We start from the raw sequence: 16,879 nt of genomic DNA on the forward strand, positions 1-16,879 counted from the left end.
CTGCTTACTCCCATTGAACATCATATTTTATCACTACTTAAAGATTCAATCTGAGTTACAAAACATATTTTAATATCATAGCCAGTAAATTAAAAACTCAAATAATATTCTTAAAAATCAAAGATTAGTGATAACATGACTGTAAATTGTTTGGTTCTGCATCTTTGTTTCAGTTGCTTATCCCCAAAAATGTTTTTATTCTTTTCAAAAATGACTAATTTTAGGTTAGATAACAAATTCCCAATGGTGTATTCTTAAATTAATATCTTGTTTGAAAAGACTGTATTCCCTTTATTTCATTACTGGACTAATTCACTATACGTGTATCCACATCCCTCAATGCATAATATTGGTTAAGAATACTTTTCACAACAGAGAAGTTATGAGACAAAGCTCCCTTAAAATGTGTTTTTCTTTTAAATTGGAATTTAGTTTTTTGTGAAACCACTATGAGTCATGTTCATAATGGCCAGGAAAGTCCAGTTTTTGTTCTTTAGGGTAGACTATCATTAGTCCTATTTCACAGTACAAAAAATAACCCCACAGTCTACAATTTTTTGGCATGAAAATGAGATGTTGAGAAATACGAACTGATTTTTGATGTGAGTTGATGTTTCTGAAAGACTTCTCGGAAAATGCCCTTTAGAGGGGGTGATCAGTAAGGTAAGATAAATGACAGGTAGGGGATTGTCCTGGGAAGATAGAGAGAAAGGGCATTCCAAGATGAGAACCTGATATGTGAAAGATGTTTTCCAGGAACAAACTGGAGACTGAGCAGAGAGTAGGATTGGGAAAGAAGAAGTGCCCAGTGAAGGAGGAAGATCAAGAGAACAAAGTGTTTCTATAAAGAGACGTCGTCAACTGTGCCAAATGCTTAGGAGAAGTTTGGTAAGATAAGGACAATCAAGTGACCTGTAGATTTGACAGGACTTAGTCTGTCATTGGCCTACTGTAGCACAGTTTCAGAAAAATAGGAGGGTAAAGGCCAAGTGGAGTGGGCTGAAGAAAGAAAAAAGGAGGAGGGATGTAGATATCAACTTTAGCCAACATTTTTGAAAAGTTTTTCTCTAAAAGAGATATAAGAAATATGGCAGAAGCCGAAGGAAGAAATCATCTTTATCCCACTGTGAATTTTAAGTTCTGAGAGATAAACTGATAAGAGACAAGTAGGAATACTTCAGAAAGCACACCCTCAGGTAGGAAAGGCATGGCTTTGATGGCATGCACCCAAGTCCTGGTTTGGGTGAAAGCAGGCATGAGGCATCTCCTACAATAGAAGTCCTGAGAAAAGGCATGCACAGAGGGTGCTCTGCATCTTGGAGCAGTTACACGAATTGTGACATATATCGGAGCATGGGAAAGGAACACCTATTACAGTATGGAGATAACCAGGCAGTATTGAATAACCCAAGAAGGATTTGTGGTCATGAGTTTAAACTGGAATCAGTCAGCAGAAATAAATGATTTTCTCCAGATTTGTTCAGCTGCCAATGGGAAATAAGAAGAGTAACAAGAGTTAGGGTTTTTTGAAGGAACGTAAAATGGAGGGAAAAAGGGCAAGTACATAGATATAATGATATAAAAATATCAGCTAAGGAAAGAATAAAGGGAAAAATAAGAGAGTTCATGAAAAAAGAAGTGTAAACATGGAGAGTTTAGAGAACTTGGTGTGCTCAATGGGCAGCTGGAGTAGGAATGAGAGAGGTTGGTGGGCAGGAAGGTTGAAGAACTGAACATAGAAAATGAGAGGACCAGTACAGTTGTCAGTGATAACAAGGTCAAGGGTATACCTGCCAGTAGGTAGCTATTGTAATATAGGGAAAGAGGGCTCTGGAGGTGAAGAAGATCAAGGAACTGCGAGGCCATGAGAGGGATGAGGTCTTTTTAGAAGGATATAAAAGGATATTTAATATTTTTCACCAAAAAATGATAAATATTAGTAGAGGAGATGACATATTCACATACTGAAAACTTTGGATAAAAAGAAGGGACCAGGAGCATAGAAGATACCAGCTACAAGAAAGTGGTACTGTCTTACACAAACTGCAAAGACATCAACATTTCAAGAAGGAGATGTTAGAACAGAGACACCAAACTCACTATCAAAACAAATCAAAATGCACTGGTTATCTGTTTGGTGACCAAGTTATTCTCTTTATGTCTAAATGAATGGTATCAGGTGAACAGGACAATAATACCTGTTCCATCAATGGTCACAGCCAGAAACGGCTAGGGTTCATCAGAGTTAACTCTCCTATTTCATTTTTATTCATAAATGTATTTAACCTCCTCCACTCACAGAGGTACCCCAGAAAGTAATTACCTATTATACATAAAATATTTAAAATTATAATAGATTCAACTCCATTATTTATTTTAAAATTCCTGTTGCATGAAATGAACTTTGACATCTTGGGTTATTGCCCTGGAGGGGGGTGGGGAATTGTCATGTAGTGACTAGAAAATATAAAACTAGAAAGAAGCCATAATCTCAAGAACATTATGATTATGTGTTTATATTTTCCTTTTCCCTCTAAAACTGCAAACATAACAACCTAACACTAAAGAACAAACCTTCTTAATGGCTGTGTGAAAGCTAATAGTGCAAAGTAATCAGTGTATCTGGGGTACAGTTTACAGGAACAACTTATAATCTGAACTTTTCCCAGTTCTTTTGACAAATATATTGGCCTGTTGACACCCTGAGATAGATGTATTTCTATCTATCATTTTTGTTAAATAGTGTATCTCACAAGAGGGATAACCAGACAACATATGATACAACACAACTATTTGTTTTTTCATTTCCCATTCATTATTACTTGAGTTACAAATGACATATGATCCAAACCAGTAACATATGTTTGTGCCTGACAGAGGATATTTTTTATCTTTCGAGTTTGGGTTACATTTTCAGCAGCAGACATTGTGAATCTAAGCGAAGTGAAATGATTTTGTAAATTCAATTCGCAGGTCAACATACATCAGAGTGCTTCACAGGACCAGAAATAAAAGGAGTTTTGCCCTTCTGTTTTTCAAAATTTCTCTAAAGCATGGAAATATTTAGCTTACTTTCATTTTTTAATTGTATTTTTCCATTGCAATTGTCCCCCTTATACCCTCCTCCCCTCCTCAATCACCACTCTGTTGTCTATGTCAATGACTCTTTTTCCCTTTTTGCTCAATTCCTCTACCCACCCCAAAGCTATCAGCCTGCTCTCTGTGACTCTGGCTCTATTTTGTTTGTTAGTTCATTTTGTTCTTTAGATTCCACATATGAGTGAAATCATATGATATTTGTCTCTCTCTGATTGGCTTATTTCACTTAGCATTATGTTCTCCAGTCCACCTATGCTGTTGCAAAAGGTAAAATTATATTCTTTAAAAAAAACTGAGTGTAAATGTCCCATAGTCATTTTATCCACTCATCTACTGATGGACATTTGGACTGCTTCCATATCTTGGTGATTGTAAATAATGCTGCAGTGAACATAGGAGTGCTTATGACCTTTCAAATTAGTGTTTCAGGTTTCTTTGAATAAATTACCAGAAGTGTAATCACTGAGTCATGAGACAGTTCTATTTTTAATTTTTTAAGTTTATTTATTATTATTTTTATTGTTGTTCAAGGACAATTGTTTCCATTTTCCCACCACCACGTTTCTCTATCCCACCCAACCCCATCTCCCACCTTTAATCCTACCCCACTTTGACTTTGTCCATGGGTCCTTTATACGTGTTCCTTGATGACCCTTCCCTTTCTTTCTCCCATTATCCCCCTCCCATCTCCCCTCTGTAAATGGATCAAAAAACTATGGTACATTTACACAATGGAATACTACACAGAAGAAAGAAGGAGCTCCTACCCTTCATGACGCCATAGATGGAACTGGAGAGCATTATGGTAAATGAAATAAGCCAGGCGGTGAAAAACAAATAGCATATGATCTCACCTATAAGTGGAATATAATCAGCAAAAGAAACAACTATTTTTAATTTTTAAGTTATCTCTATACTGATTTCCACAGTGGCTACACCAGTCTGCATTCCCCTCAACAGTGCAAAAGGTTGCCCCTTTCTCCACATACTCGTCAGCACTTGTTTGTTGATTTATTGGTGATAGCCATTCTGACCAGTGTGAGCATTTTTATTTGCCAATAATGAACTATCAGAAAGGGATATTAAGAAAATAATCCAATTTACAATTGCTTCAAAAGGATAAAATATCTGGGAATAAATCTAACTAAGGATATAAAAGATCTGTACTTGGAATATTATAAGACACTGAAGAAAGAAATCGAAGAAGATACAAATCAGTGGAAGCATATACCATGTTCATAGACAGGAAAAATTAACATCATTAAGATGCGATACTACCCAAAGCAATATATAGATTCAATGCGATTCCTATCAAGATATCAATGATGTATTTCACAGAACTAGAACAAATATTTCAAAAATTTATATGGAACCATAAAAGTCCCCAAATAACAACAACAATCTTGAGATACTTTTAGACTCTAAGCTTTGCTAAATCATTTTCATGTAGTTGTTTCTTCTTTTGAGCACAGTCTGATTACCTGATCTAACTTTCCTGTCCTCTGCCTCATTCTTTTTTTCTGCACAGCTTTGATCCCGTTGGATCACAAAAGTGTGGGATCAAGTCCTGTACACTAAATGAATGTTCAAACCTCCACACCTTTGGTGATGCTTGGAATGCCCGTAGCTTCTTCACCAACTTGGAACACTTCAACACACCCTTCGGGATTCAGAAAATCACATCACCTTCTTTATGAAGTCTTTCCAATCCACCCTGTTTGCCTCTCTCACAGTTAGTCATTCCCTCTTCTTTCTTTCTATGTGTATTTAAACATGCACCAGTTACTGTTAGGGTGGCCGTAGAGTGTATTGTCCAAACTGGTGCATTTCTGCATTGTTAGTAATTACACTGGGACACCAGGCACAAACTATGACTGCCCTAGCTAACTAGGATATGTGTCATTTATGGCACTTTTTTGTGGAACTACCCACTTCTTGCAACCACACTGTGAGGGTGAGCCTGTTTTGCACCTTGTGCAACAGCCAATAGTATTTAAATATGTAGTGGATATCTACTGTTTTACTACTACATTTCTTCTGGCAAAAGTATCATAAGAGAACCACCCCTGTTTGTATGTTTCCAATACACACCTATGTCATTTGTATGGAGCTGAACCCACACCCCTTTGTTCCCTATGGGTAAGGGACATGACTCACATTCCACTGATCAAAGTAATATATGTCACTGACCAGCCCTCATCAGTGACAGGTTCAGATCTGCTTATGTGGTCTAATTAGAGCCAGCCTCATGGATTTTGTTCAAACCGTAGAGAAGGGGAAGCTCACTTTCCACTTTGGTAGCTGTACTGTGGTCCTGGAACTGCCAGGGGACCCCTCACCTCCAAGGAGAGCTACTCATGAGGATGAAGTAGACACTGTAGAAAACAGAGCCAAGACATGGATTCCCCCGCAAAAACCACTGGAGCTTTTCTTCTCCAATGTTGCCTGAAGCTAGATATTTTTTCATCCCAAAATTTACACGAACTCATAAATTCCCTTTTTGCTGAAGTCAATTTGAATTGTGTTTCTGTCCTTTGCAGGAAAAAAAAAATTCCTCTCCTGACTGACAAGGCCAGGGCCATCAGTCAGTTCATTAGGAGGAGTCAGTGAACTAGGAGGAGATTAGTGAGTCCCAAGTGAGTTGAGTGATGGAGGAGTTACTGGTGGGCAGTCTCAGGACTGAATGACCAAGTAAGTCTCCACCTGCAACTCTCCAGAATTACCTCACCTTTCAGGAATGTTCTGCGCTAGTGGTGCTTTCCTTCTGTGAGAGCTCCTGGGGCAGTCAACACAGGCTCTCATTTTTGTTTTATTTCTTTGATTTTCTATTTAAAAAGCACTTTTTGCCTTCTGTGACTTGAGAGTAATTTGGGGACAGCTGGTGAGGTTAAAGGGGGTGTTACTTCCAGCCACTGTTTATAACGATAACTGGAGGTTTGAAATCCACCATCAAGACAAAAATCACCTTCTCCCTAACCATTCTCTCCCCACCCTCTTATTTTAGCAAGACTAAGGGCCATCCATTATCCAAGCACACACACACACTTCAGAATGCCAATTTGATCCCACTTGCCAAGTAAACACCACTCTCACATGTCCACTAATTTAAGAGATCTTGTATAAAAATATCAGAAAAATAATACTTTTGGAATCTCAGATACAGAGGCTTATAAAATATTTTTGGCAGGAAGGGTGTGGATACTGTCCTAATTATTATGTAAACAGCTCAAGGAGACCCCATTGTCCTCAGCACCATAGAGAATACAGACTAGTCCGTCAGTTTATTCTGGATTCGAGGAGAAACAGGAAATGGACTGGCATGGAGCTGCTGGACAAAATTTGACTTCAGAATTTTGATTTCAAATGTATCTTTCTGAGGAATGGAAGTGGATAGAGCATAAAAATGCCATTTTGATGAGGCAAGTGTAAACATCTATTTGGAATAAATTGTATTTGGGGGATTATTGTATAAAATTCACTTCTGTTTCTCTGGACTAAGCACGAAATCATGTTTCATTTATATAGATAATAATGACAGGTTACTATCGTCATGTCCAACCATCAGTTTTTAACCAACTTAGTTCTAATGACCCACTTAAGCATTAGAAGCTCTCACTAGTGGTGACTGGGACACAGGATCTCTGGGGCTACACTCCAGTGGCCTGAGGCACTTTCTCCCTTTGCCTCTGTGACTTTGTCTACATGGCACATAACGCTTCATGGGGTATTGACCTTCCATGCCCCCAAATCTATTATCCACACCATTAACTAATTTTTTAACATCATAAATGAGATCATATCTTTCTGAGCTTAAAACTCATTGCCAGATTTTCATTCACTTGGAATAAAATTCAAATTCCTTACTATTTTCTACAAACATCCTGCCTGCCTGGTCCCTCTAGAGTCAAACCACAGGACCCAGGCCTCACTCACTAAACTCCAGCCAGAGTTTTCTTTTAACACCTTCAATACGCTGTATTCATTTCAGTCTCAGGGCGTTTGCACATGTTTCTCCCTTTGCCTGGAGGTTGTTCCTTCCCCAGCACAACATCTACCCCCTCACTTTGTCTTACTGTAAACCCTTCTTGTATTTGGCAATATTCACGTGCTTGTTTATTTAATGTCTCTCCTCAGTAAAGTGTAACCTCTAGGAAGGCAGGTGGGGCCCTGATCTGTTTATCACTCTGTTTACTGGCACATAGAAAGTATGCGGAAGATATTTGCTGAAATACAATCTGATAGAATAAAATCACTCAGGTCACAGAGTTCATATACCACTTGTCTGAGAAACCCTTGTCCCATTCCAAGTGGCTATTAGTGACTTCCAGGAGCACTGTCCTCTCTTTACCAGTCCTGGATAGAGACCTGCCCTAGAAAGGCTTTTTAAGAATCGGAAATATTAGAGTTGACAGGTACACTGGAGATATTAGTTTCTAGAAGGAAAACTGAGGTTTATAAGCCAAAGAGTCTTACCTGAGGAGGGATCACTTCTCAACTCCTCCAGGTTCCCTGATGAGGGAATTTTCCCTAAACTTGTCTCTTACTTCCCCCTTGGAGGTAGAGTGAGATAGATGCCTACGAGTTTGAGAGAGGAATTAGGTAAGTGGGTCCAGCCCCTCAGTCCCTTTCGCTTAGGGATCCATCACGGGACAGACATATTCTGCACTGCTGCTCCTGGCCCCAAGTTTTCAGGATTCGGCTCTGCCCCATGGGGAAGCCTGTAGCTACCTAGCTGTGCTTTTGACTGCGGGTGGTGGGGTAGATTTGTCTAATCTTGGATTCAGTATTTGCAGGGTTGTGGTGCCTGCACACTTAAGCTCTGCTCTCAAGTCCACATTTTATTAGTTAAAAAGTAAACTGTTTCCTTTTCCTGTTTTAGTTAGCTCGTAACTAGGTGAGCTTAATCCCCGTATATCTCAACACCAAAGCTCCACACTTGGTCACTGTCAAAGTTAGGGACTCATCTTCCCAAGCACCAGCTCTGATTTCCAATGAACAAGGTGCTTACCTCAGCCAGTTACCACACCATCCTTCCCAGCCGTCTCTGAACTGTCTTCGCTACAGTCAGCACCCCCCCATCTAGAGCTACAGAGGCAACACTGTCTTCCGCCCCACGCTTTCTCCATGCTGATTTTGGTTAAAGATATGTTTATAATGATTTCACCATGAACATGTTTTGAGGATAATGAAATAAATGTTTATAGAGCCAACTGAATCAGAAAATTGGTTAATGATCAGATTAATAAGATAAATCTAAATTTCTAATCATTAGTTAATCAGATTAAAATGCATTTTGTCGACATGTTTATATTTATTTTTTCCTGAATTATTTTGTCAGTTCTCTAATTTTTGTTATATTTTACATTTTTTCATGCACACTCTTTAAACCTATCATTTCACTCTGACATTTACATTGATATGAGATCAAACTGTTAACCCTCTTCTGGTTGAAGTATATTTTAGTTAATCATGACCAAGAGGAAAATTGTATTTTGCTTTATTATTACTATAATATAATACTTGTAATATAATATTTCTAATGAACTAAAAAGTGGACCTTTCCCATGGTTTTTTTTAATAGTGTTACACTGTTTCTTTTTTTTTTTTTAGATTTTATTTATTTATCTTTAGAGGGGAAGGGAAGGAGAGAGGGAGAGAAACATCAATGTATGGTGGCCTCTCGTGTGTCCCCTGGTGGGGACTGGCCTGCAACCCAGGCTTGTGCCCTAACTGGGAATTGAACCCTGGTTGTTTGGTTCGCAGGCCCAAGCTCAACCAACTGAGCTACACCAGCCAGGGCCCCATGTTTAAATGGAGTATTATTGGGTATGATTGTGATCTTACTTGTTCAAACAATTACCTTCTCTGGTCATCTTGGAAATAGAGGGGAAGAGAATAACACTTATAATGAAACAAGAAAAGAAACATACCTCTTTAATGAGACTCCTTAACCGCACTCTATTTTCCAACTTAAGCCAAAAGCAAAAGAAATAACATAAGTAAAATAACACTTAAAGAGCACACAAACAAAAGTGCCTCTCATGTAGTCACACTCTCTTTCTCTGTTGGTGTTCTAAAGGGTAAAGCCACTTCACAGTGCTCATTCGGAGGTTCAAGGGGTGAATGGATGTTTTCACCTATGTATCACCTCCTTTTCCATTAGAAGACAGACCCTCTAAACTTTTTTCTGTGTCAAGGTGGTATATGTCCTCCTCAGTTTGGAGGCTGTGTGCTATGTTTCAGAGATTCTGTGCCTTTGGTAAAGCTAGATGTAAAGGTTGATTCCTCCTATTTTTGTTTCTCCTTGATGCTCCAGCCCTTGCTTTTTTTGCTGTGGTGACCACAAAACACATATTGATGCTAACAGGAAACCTGCAGGAATGCTGAATGGATGTGACAAAGAAGTCCTCTAGGCTTGCAGCAGAGGACTTTTATTTCTTGTGAGCAAGAAATAAACTTGTTATTTATTCCACAACATAACCTGTCCTATTTTGACTATTAAAACAGATGGTGTGGACACATTATTTCCACCCACATTTTATCCAAGAGATGATAGTCACATGAATAATCCTGGTTCAAGGGCTAGTGGGGGTGTTGATACTCCATTACTATGGAAACAGAGGAAAGCAGATAGTGAGGGGGGCAGTTGGCTTCACTTCCTTGCCTCACATTCCAGCATTGCACTTGCTCTCAATACCCTCCTCCCACTTCTCAGTCTGTGCACATCCCACACATATGCACAGCTTTCTGCATACTCCTCAAGATTCCAATTTCTCTCTCCTTTACAACCTGATTGCTCAATGTTTATAGCCTTTTATTGGGTGATTTGTTCATTAAAAAAATTATGAACTACTTATTTACATCCACGCATTGTGCTAGACAATGGGTAATAGTGGTGACATAATCGCCGACATCCAGAGTTTGCTTAACAGAGGACCTTACCAAAGTTCCCTGATTCATAAATAATCCTTGGTTGAATACATGAATGTCAGTAAGTAATATGATGGCATGTGATTACATAGTAAGTGACAGAGTACTATTGACAGATAAGGGAAAGTAGAAAATCTTGAGGTAGATTGTAAGATGCATGAGGGCAGGGATCACATCTGTCTTGAATTCTGTCTTATCTCCAGTATCAATCATTGAGTCTGGCACAAAACAGGTGCTTCATATGTTTTTGTTGTTTTTATGGAGAACTGTGAGGCTAGTGTTCTGACAGGGGCATGTTGGGAAATTCTGGGACACGGGTTGGACCCATACATAAGGTAGGACCGGATTTTGAGAAGTCAGTCATGAATTTTTTTGGTTTTTATGTCCTAGAAAATGAGAAGCACAAGCTATTTTTCTAAAAAGGTTGTGGGGGGTGGCACTGTAAAAAGATTAAACTGGTTTGCTAACTGGATTTGGAAATAAATATTAAAGTAAAAAAAAAAGATAACTAAGTGGAGACTATGATGACAAAAACCTAGGTTAGGATAGTAAAAGTGGACCTCAATAGAAAAGAGCAAATCTAAAGGAAATTTCAAAGGGAAGATCAGTAGAAATTGTTGACATAGAATACAAAGGTTAAGAGAAAAAATGGATTGGTCAAGGACAATGAAGGGTTCTAGCCTGGAATTTTGGAATGAGAGTCATGCCATTAGAGAAATACATGTTACAAAAGGACCTGTGATGAGTCTGCTTTGAGGTGTGTTGCATTTGCTGTGGCAGGAGGAAATCTATGGGAGGATGCTGAGCAGGCAGCTGAGGCCTGGAGAGTACGTGTTGTCAGCAATGAAGACGGAGCCTTGGGAGCCTCATTCTGTGGATGGAGAAGACCTGAACAGGCCTCTGCTCAGCTCTCATCTTTTCTAGACTATGTTAAGGTAAACAATCCAATTGCCAAGTGGACCTTGCCCCATTCTTGTGGACTCTTCCCCTATCAGTGGAGCCCTTGGGCCATCTATACATATCAATATACAATAAGGGAGAGGAAGATGATGGGTCATCCAGAGGAAGGGTAGGTAGAGGATGGCTGGAGGGATAGAGGGTGATAGAATAAATGCATTCCAGCTGCCAGCCAAGATAGATACATAGGTAGAAACACTTTGCTTCTTCCCACAACAAAAGAAGGATAACAACTAATTTAAAACAAAACAGAACTGCCAAAAATTGAACTGTATGGAAGTCTAACAACCAAGGAGTTAAAGAAATATTCATCCAGACTGGTAGAAGGGGCAGAGATAAGCAGCCAGGGCAGAGAGGACATGGAGCAAGGTGGTGGATGAGGTTGGCAAGGCAGCAGCTGGCAAACTGGGCAGTCCCACATTTGCATGTAGATAAGCTGGCAGGAACAACCGGAGAGAGATACAGACCCTGCAACCCAGGGTTCCAGTATAGGAAACTAAAGCCTCAAAACCTCTGGCCATAAAAATCTGTGGGGGTTGTGGTGGTGGGAGGAACTTGCAGCCTCACAGGAGAGTTTGCTGAGGAGACCCACAGGGTCCTAGAACATACACAATCCCACCCACCCAAGAATCAGCCCCTGAAGGGCCCAATTTGCTTGTGGGTGGCAGGGGAAGTGACAGAAAGCAGGGTGAGAGCCAAGCAAGTGGCATTGTTCCCTCTCTGACCCCTCCCCCACAGAGGGCAACACAACACTGAAAAGTGGGTCGCTCAACCCTGGAGAATACCTAAGGCTTTGCCCCTTACAATGTAACACAGATGCCAAGACAAAGAACTATGGCCCAAATAAAAGAACAGAACAAAACTCCATAAAAACAACTAAACAACAAAGAGATAGCCAACCTCTCAAATGCAGAGTTCAAAACACTGGTAATCAGCATGCTCACAGAAATGATTGAGAACAGGGGCAAAAAATTGAGGAAGAAGTGAAGGCTATGCAAAGTGAAATAAAAATATACAGGGAACCAACAGTGAAGGGAAGGAAATCAGGACTCAAGTCAGTGATTTGGAACAGAAGGAAGAAATAAACATTTTACTGGAACAGATTGAAGAAACAAGAATTCAAAAAAATGAGGAGAGGCTTAGGAACCTCCGGGGCAACTTTAAATGTTCCAACATCTGAATCATAGGGGTGCCAGAAGGAGAAGAGGAAGAGCAAGAAATTGAAAACTTATTTGAAAATATAATGAAGAAAAAACTTACCTAATTTGGCTTAAAAAATATACTTCCAAGAAGTCCAGGAAGCTCAGAGAGTCCCAGAGAGGTTGGGCTCAAGGAGAAATACACCAAGACACATGCTAATTAAATTATCCCAAATTAAAGATGAGCAGAGAATCTTCAAAGCAGCAAGATAAAAGGAAAGAAATACCTACAGAGGAGTTCCCAAAAGACTATCAGCTGATTTCTCAAAAGAAACCCTGCATGCAAGAAGGGGCTGGAAAGAAGTATTCAAAGTCATGAAAAGCAAGGACCTACATGCAAGATTGCTCTATCCAGGAAAGCTATCATTTAGAATGGAAGGGCAGATAAAGTGCTTCCCAGGGAAGAAGAAGTTAAAGGAGTCCATCATCACCAAGCCTTTATTATATGAAATGTTAAAGGGACTTGTCTAAGAAAAAGATCAAAACTATGAACAGTAAAATGGCAACAAACTCACAATTATCAACAACTGAATGTAAAAAATGAAAACAAAAACAAAGCAATCTATGCAAACAACTAGAATAGGAACAGATTCACCAAAATAGAGATCCCATGGAGGGTTATTAGCAGGTAGGAGGAGGGGGGGAAATGGGTGAAAAGGTATAGGGAATAGTACAAAACAGACAGGGGGAGGTTAAGAATAGTATAGGAAATGAAGAAGCCAAAGAACTTATATGTACCACCCATGGACATGAACTAAGGAGTGGGGGGAAGAATGCTGGATGGAGGGGTGTGCAGGGCAGAGGAGGATAAAGGGGAGAGAAAATGAGACAATTGTAACAGCATAATCAATAAAATATATTTAAAAAACAAAAAAAGAAATACATCCTAGAAAAAATAACATGACTGGGAAGCACAGAAGTCCAGAGCAGAGGCACATGGACAACTTCTGTAGAGCTGTGGTGTCTGACTGTTGTACATGTGTGTGTATACAGTGAAATGTATACGCATTCAGAAAAGATTGGCAAATTTGTCTCCACCCACCAACCCAGCCCTTCAACCATATTTCAAACTACCTACCACTTATTCAATAAGGACTTAGTGCCATTTATGTGTTGGTGGAAAAGAACCAGGCACACGTGGTCTCTGCCTTCAGAGAACATATATATTAAAGTTAATATAGATGGTGAAAACATACAAATAAATTAATTCACTAAAATTGTGGTAATTGGGAGGGAGAGATTAATGGACTCTTAATTCTATCAATATTGACTCCTCAAAGTAAGAGAGTTTAGGTAAAGCTCTGTGGAAGCAAGAGGTATTCTGGGTAAGCCAATACTTTGAAAATAGCTCATCTGAGAAGATAGTTGCTGAGGGCTTGGAGAGAAGGGCCTGAGCACATACAGTTGGAGCTATTCCCACCTTGCTTGCTCCCGCAATGCTGGCACTTAGTTCAAAAGGCAAACTCAAGGACGGTATTGGCTTACTTTTCAATTTGGAGGCCTAGAAATATGGACTCCACATTCTCCTTACTTGTTTGTAATGTCAGTCTGTAGGTCTGTTTTTGGGTTCAAGATACAAGGTACATAAAGATGGCAGAAAGATGATGCAAGTGGATTATCAAGAAGAGAATGGTAATAGTGGAGCTTTGGGGTGAGGGGGAAGGCTATAGCTGTGTACAGTTTTTATTTTTATGTTATTAATATTTTATTTATTTTAGAGAGAGGGGTAAGGAGGGAGAGTAACATCAATGTGTGGTTGCCTCTCACATGTCACCAATTAGGAACCCAGCCTGCAACCCAGGATTGTGCCCTGGCTTGGAATTGAACCAGTGGCCCTTTGGTTCACAGGCTGGTACTCAATTCACTGAGCCACACCAGCCAGGGCAAGTATTTTTTATTTAGTTTGCATTTTCTGTCCTTTTTTTCTACCATTGGATCACAAATCTGTTGTGTAGCAGAGTCTGGATTGTGTTCCTGGTTGGAATCTCTACAGATCCTAGTTCCACAAACTCTTGAGTAGAGAAGCTGGTGTGCCCAGAGATCCTTGTTGTCTTCAAGTTATAGCTGAAAAAGTGGGAAATGTCCTGTTGAGTAGGTTCTTCTACTAACAGTTTTATTCCCAGCGACAGAGTCCATTGCCATATGTCCTTCAGCATGGGCTCACCACCTCCCTTGGATTTGCCCCCGACTTTCCTCCTCCAGTAGTAAATCTAAGTACTGATTTGAGCTGTCAGGTCACTTGACACTGGTATTCAGGGACAAGGACTTTGAGTAGGGCAAGCGGAGGGGGCAGGTGTTGGAGGGGTTTGGGGAGAAACAGATTCTATGTGGTATCTTATTTGGGGATGTTTTGTAGGAAAAATACAGTTTTGAGAAGGAAGAGTGTCTCAGTTCTAACCATGTGGCAGGGCACCTGTGGGTACAAAGAAAGTTAGACTTTCAGGGATACAGGCCAAAAAACTTTGTTTCATACTTTTCTTATTATGAAAACTCTATACGTTTTCACTTCTTATCAGAAAGTGAAAACATGCAGAGTATACATGCATAATATAGGTGCTAAATTATTTTTAAGGATTTAAAACTGTAAAACTTGATTATTCAGTATAAAAATTAACATTCATTTAAATAAATTTATTATCACTTCTGCCTAATTATAATTTATTTAGGAAATATCTATTGATATCTTGCAATGTAAAGACAATATGTTTTTTACAAAATGTGTTAAGGTTGCTCACTTCAGCAACATGCAACATCATAGAAGAGATAAAAATATATATACATGCCAGCAGCTATAATAAGAAAGACTCAAATAAACTGACGAATGATTTCAGAGAATTGGTTTGGGTCTGAGGTAACCGGGGATCATATCTTGGAGAAGGCAGTATTTAAACTGGGATTTGTGGTATGGACACATATTAGCATGCCAGGTGGTAATGGCTGGCATTCCAGGTAGAAAGATTACATGCTATAATTATGGAGCTGCAATAAATCAACACCGAGTAATCCAGTTTGGCAAAAAGACAAGGTACAATATGAGAGGAGTGTGTACTAACTTGATAAGGACTTGGAGAACCCTGAACCAGGCACAAGAGTGTGGACTTCTCATAATGGGACACCTTGGGGTCCTTTAAAGTTGGATGATGGAGTGGGCCCATGAAGATGGTGAATCTGTCAGCAGGCTGATGTACATCACCAGGAGGGGGAGATGAAGAGTCAAGGAGAAAAGCAGAGCGATGAGATTTCTGCTTGTGGTGGTGATTTAGGATGGGGCAGACTTAATGGATGTTTAGCTCAAAGGGAAGACAATTGCAGGCAGGAAAGTTAAAGGTTAAAATAGACGAAGTCTCAAATTATGGAGGGGGACGTTAAGGCCCTAAAGGAAAAGATTAGGCATTCCAACTCTGCCTACCCTGAGAGCTGAAATGGGGAGAAAAAAAATTAAAGGTGGTCTGAAGGGAAGAGGTGCAGATCAAGGGGCCAACATCAGAGAGTGAGGATTTCCTAACATTGGTCTATATCTCTCGAGTCGTCTGGAAAATACAAGAGAAATGTGGATAAGAAGTTTAGATCCTGACTCGGCTTTCACGTAAACTTGAATAGTTCAGTGAAATGGAGCTCAGCCCTACAAACATAGAAATTTTAATCCAAATAAAACTGCTTGGCTTTTTACCTTTCAAGGAGGGAGACTTTGTTTAGAAAGGAAAAACATGACTGATCTTTTTATGATAATAGTCTCAATAAATTCTGTAGGCCCCAGCCTGGGAAAAACTGTCATAGATGCTGAAGGTTTCTACCCATCTATTCCCCCCCCCCCCCAGTTTCACAGGGATTTGGTGAGAACAAATAAAGCAAGATAGTATATGTATATTTGGTCTATAAAAAAATTGCTGTGGGCATATTTTTTATGTATAGTTTTATAAAATATGCTATCTGGATATTACAACATATCAGAATAATCTGGGATTATTTTATTTTGTTCTTTTTAATTATATTCAACAATCCTACAAAAATTAAAGCAATTTTTATGGATTATTGTTTTTGAGAGATTTCTGTATAGGTTGATGAAGGGAGAAGTGGGGAAGAAAACACTTTAAACCAAGCACCCTGCAGTAGTAATAATGGTGTCCACCAAACACTGTTAACACTGTTGATGTACCCACAACCAGAGCACATGGGCCTGTCCAGGCAACAAACAACAATTACTGCCTTCTGAGACAATGTAATTTTGGAACAACTTAACTATTAGAACAGATAATTTAAAGTACATGTGCCCACTCAAGGCTTTGAGAAAGAGGCTTTATGGCCCCTTTGAGGATCCATCCTTCCAATAGCCTTGGCTGACACTATGTGCTTCTATTTCTGCCATTTGAAAGGGGAGGAAATGTGGAAACTGGAAAGGGATAATTTTTTCAAATAATGGCTATTACTACCAACTCCCATCACATTCTCATGTCACATAACAACTTAGTACACTTATTTGCTACCCTTGGACACATTTAAGTGCTTTGGTTTCAGAGTTATGGACAGTAGACTTGCTCTCTGGTCCTCAGGATCCTTGAATTGTGTTCCCTAGTTTATGACATTATTAAGACTTGCTAAAAGCCTGGATGGGTGTAGTCTGAGTGGTTTATAAACCTCATTCCATAGTTTCTCTCCTCAATCTGCTACCAGGGTATTTGGTGAGTACAGACTCT

This window comes from Artibeus jamaicensis, unplaced genomic scaffold (genome assembly GCF_021234435.1).
Source record: "Artibeus jamaicensis isolate MK-2021 breed Jamaican fruit bat unplaced genomic scaffold, CSHL_Jam_final contig_760, whole genome shotgun sequence".
NCBI classification, from domain to species: domain Eukaryota; kingdom Metazoa; phylum Chordata; class Mammalia; order Chiroptera; family Phyllostomidae; genus Artibeus; species Artibeus jamaicensis.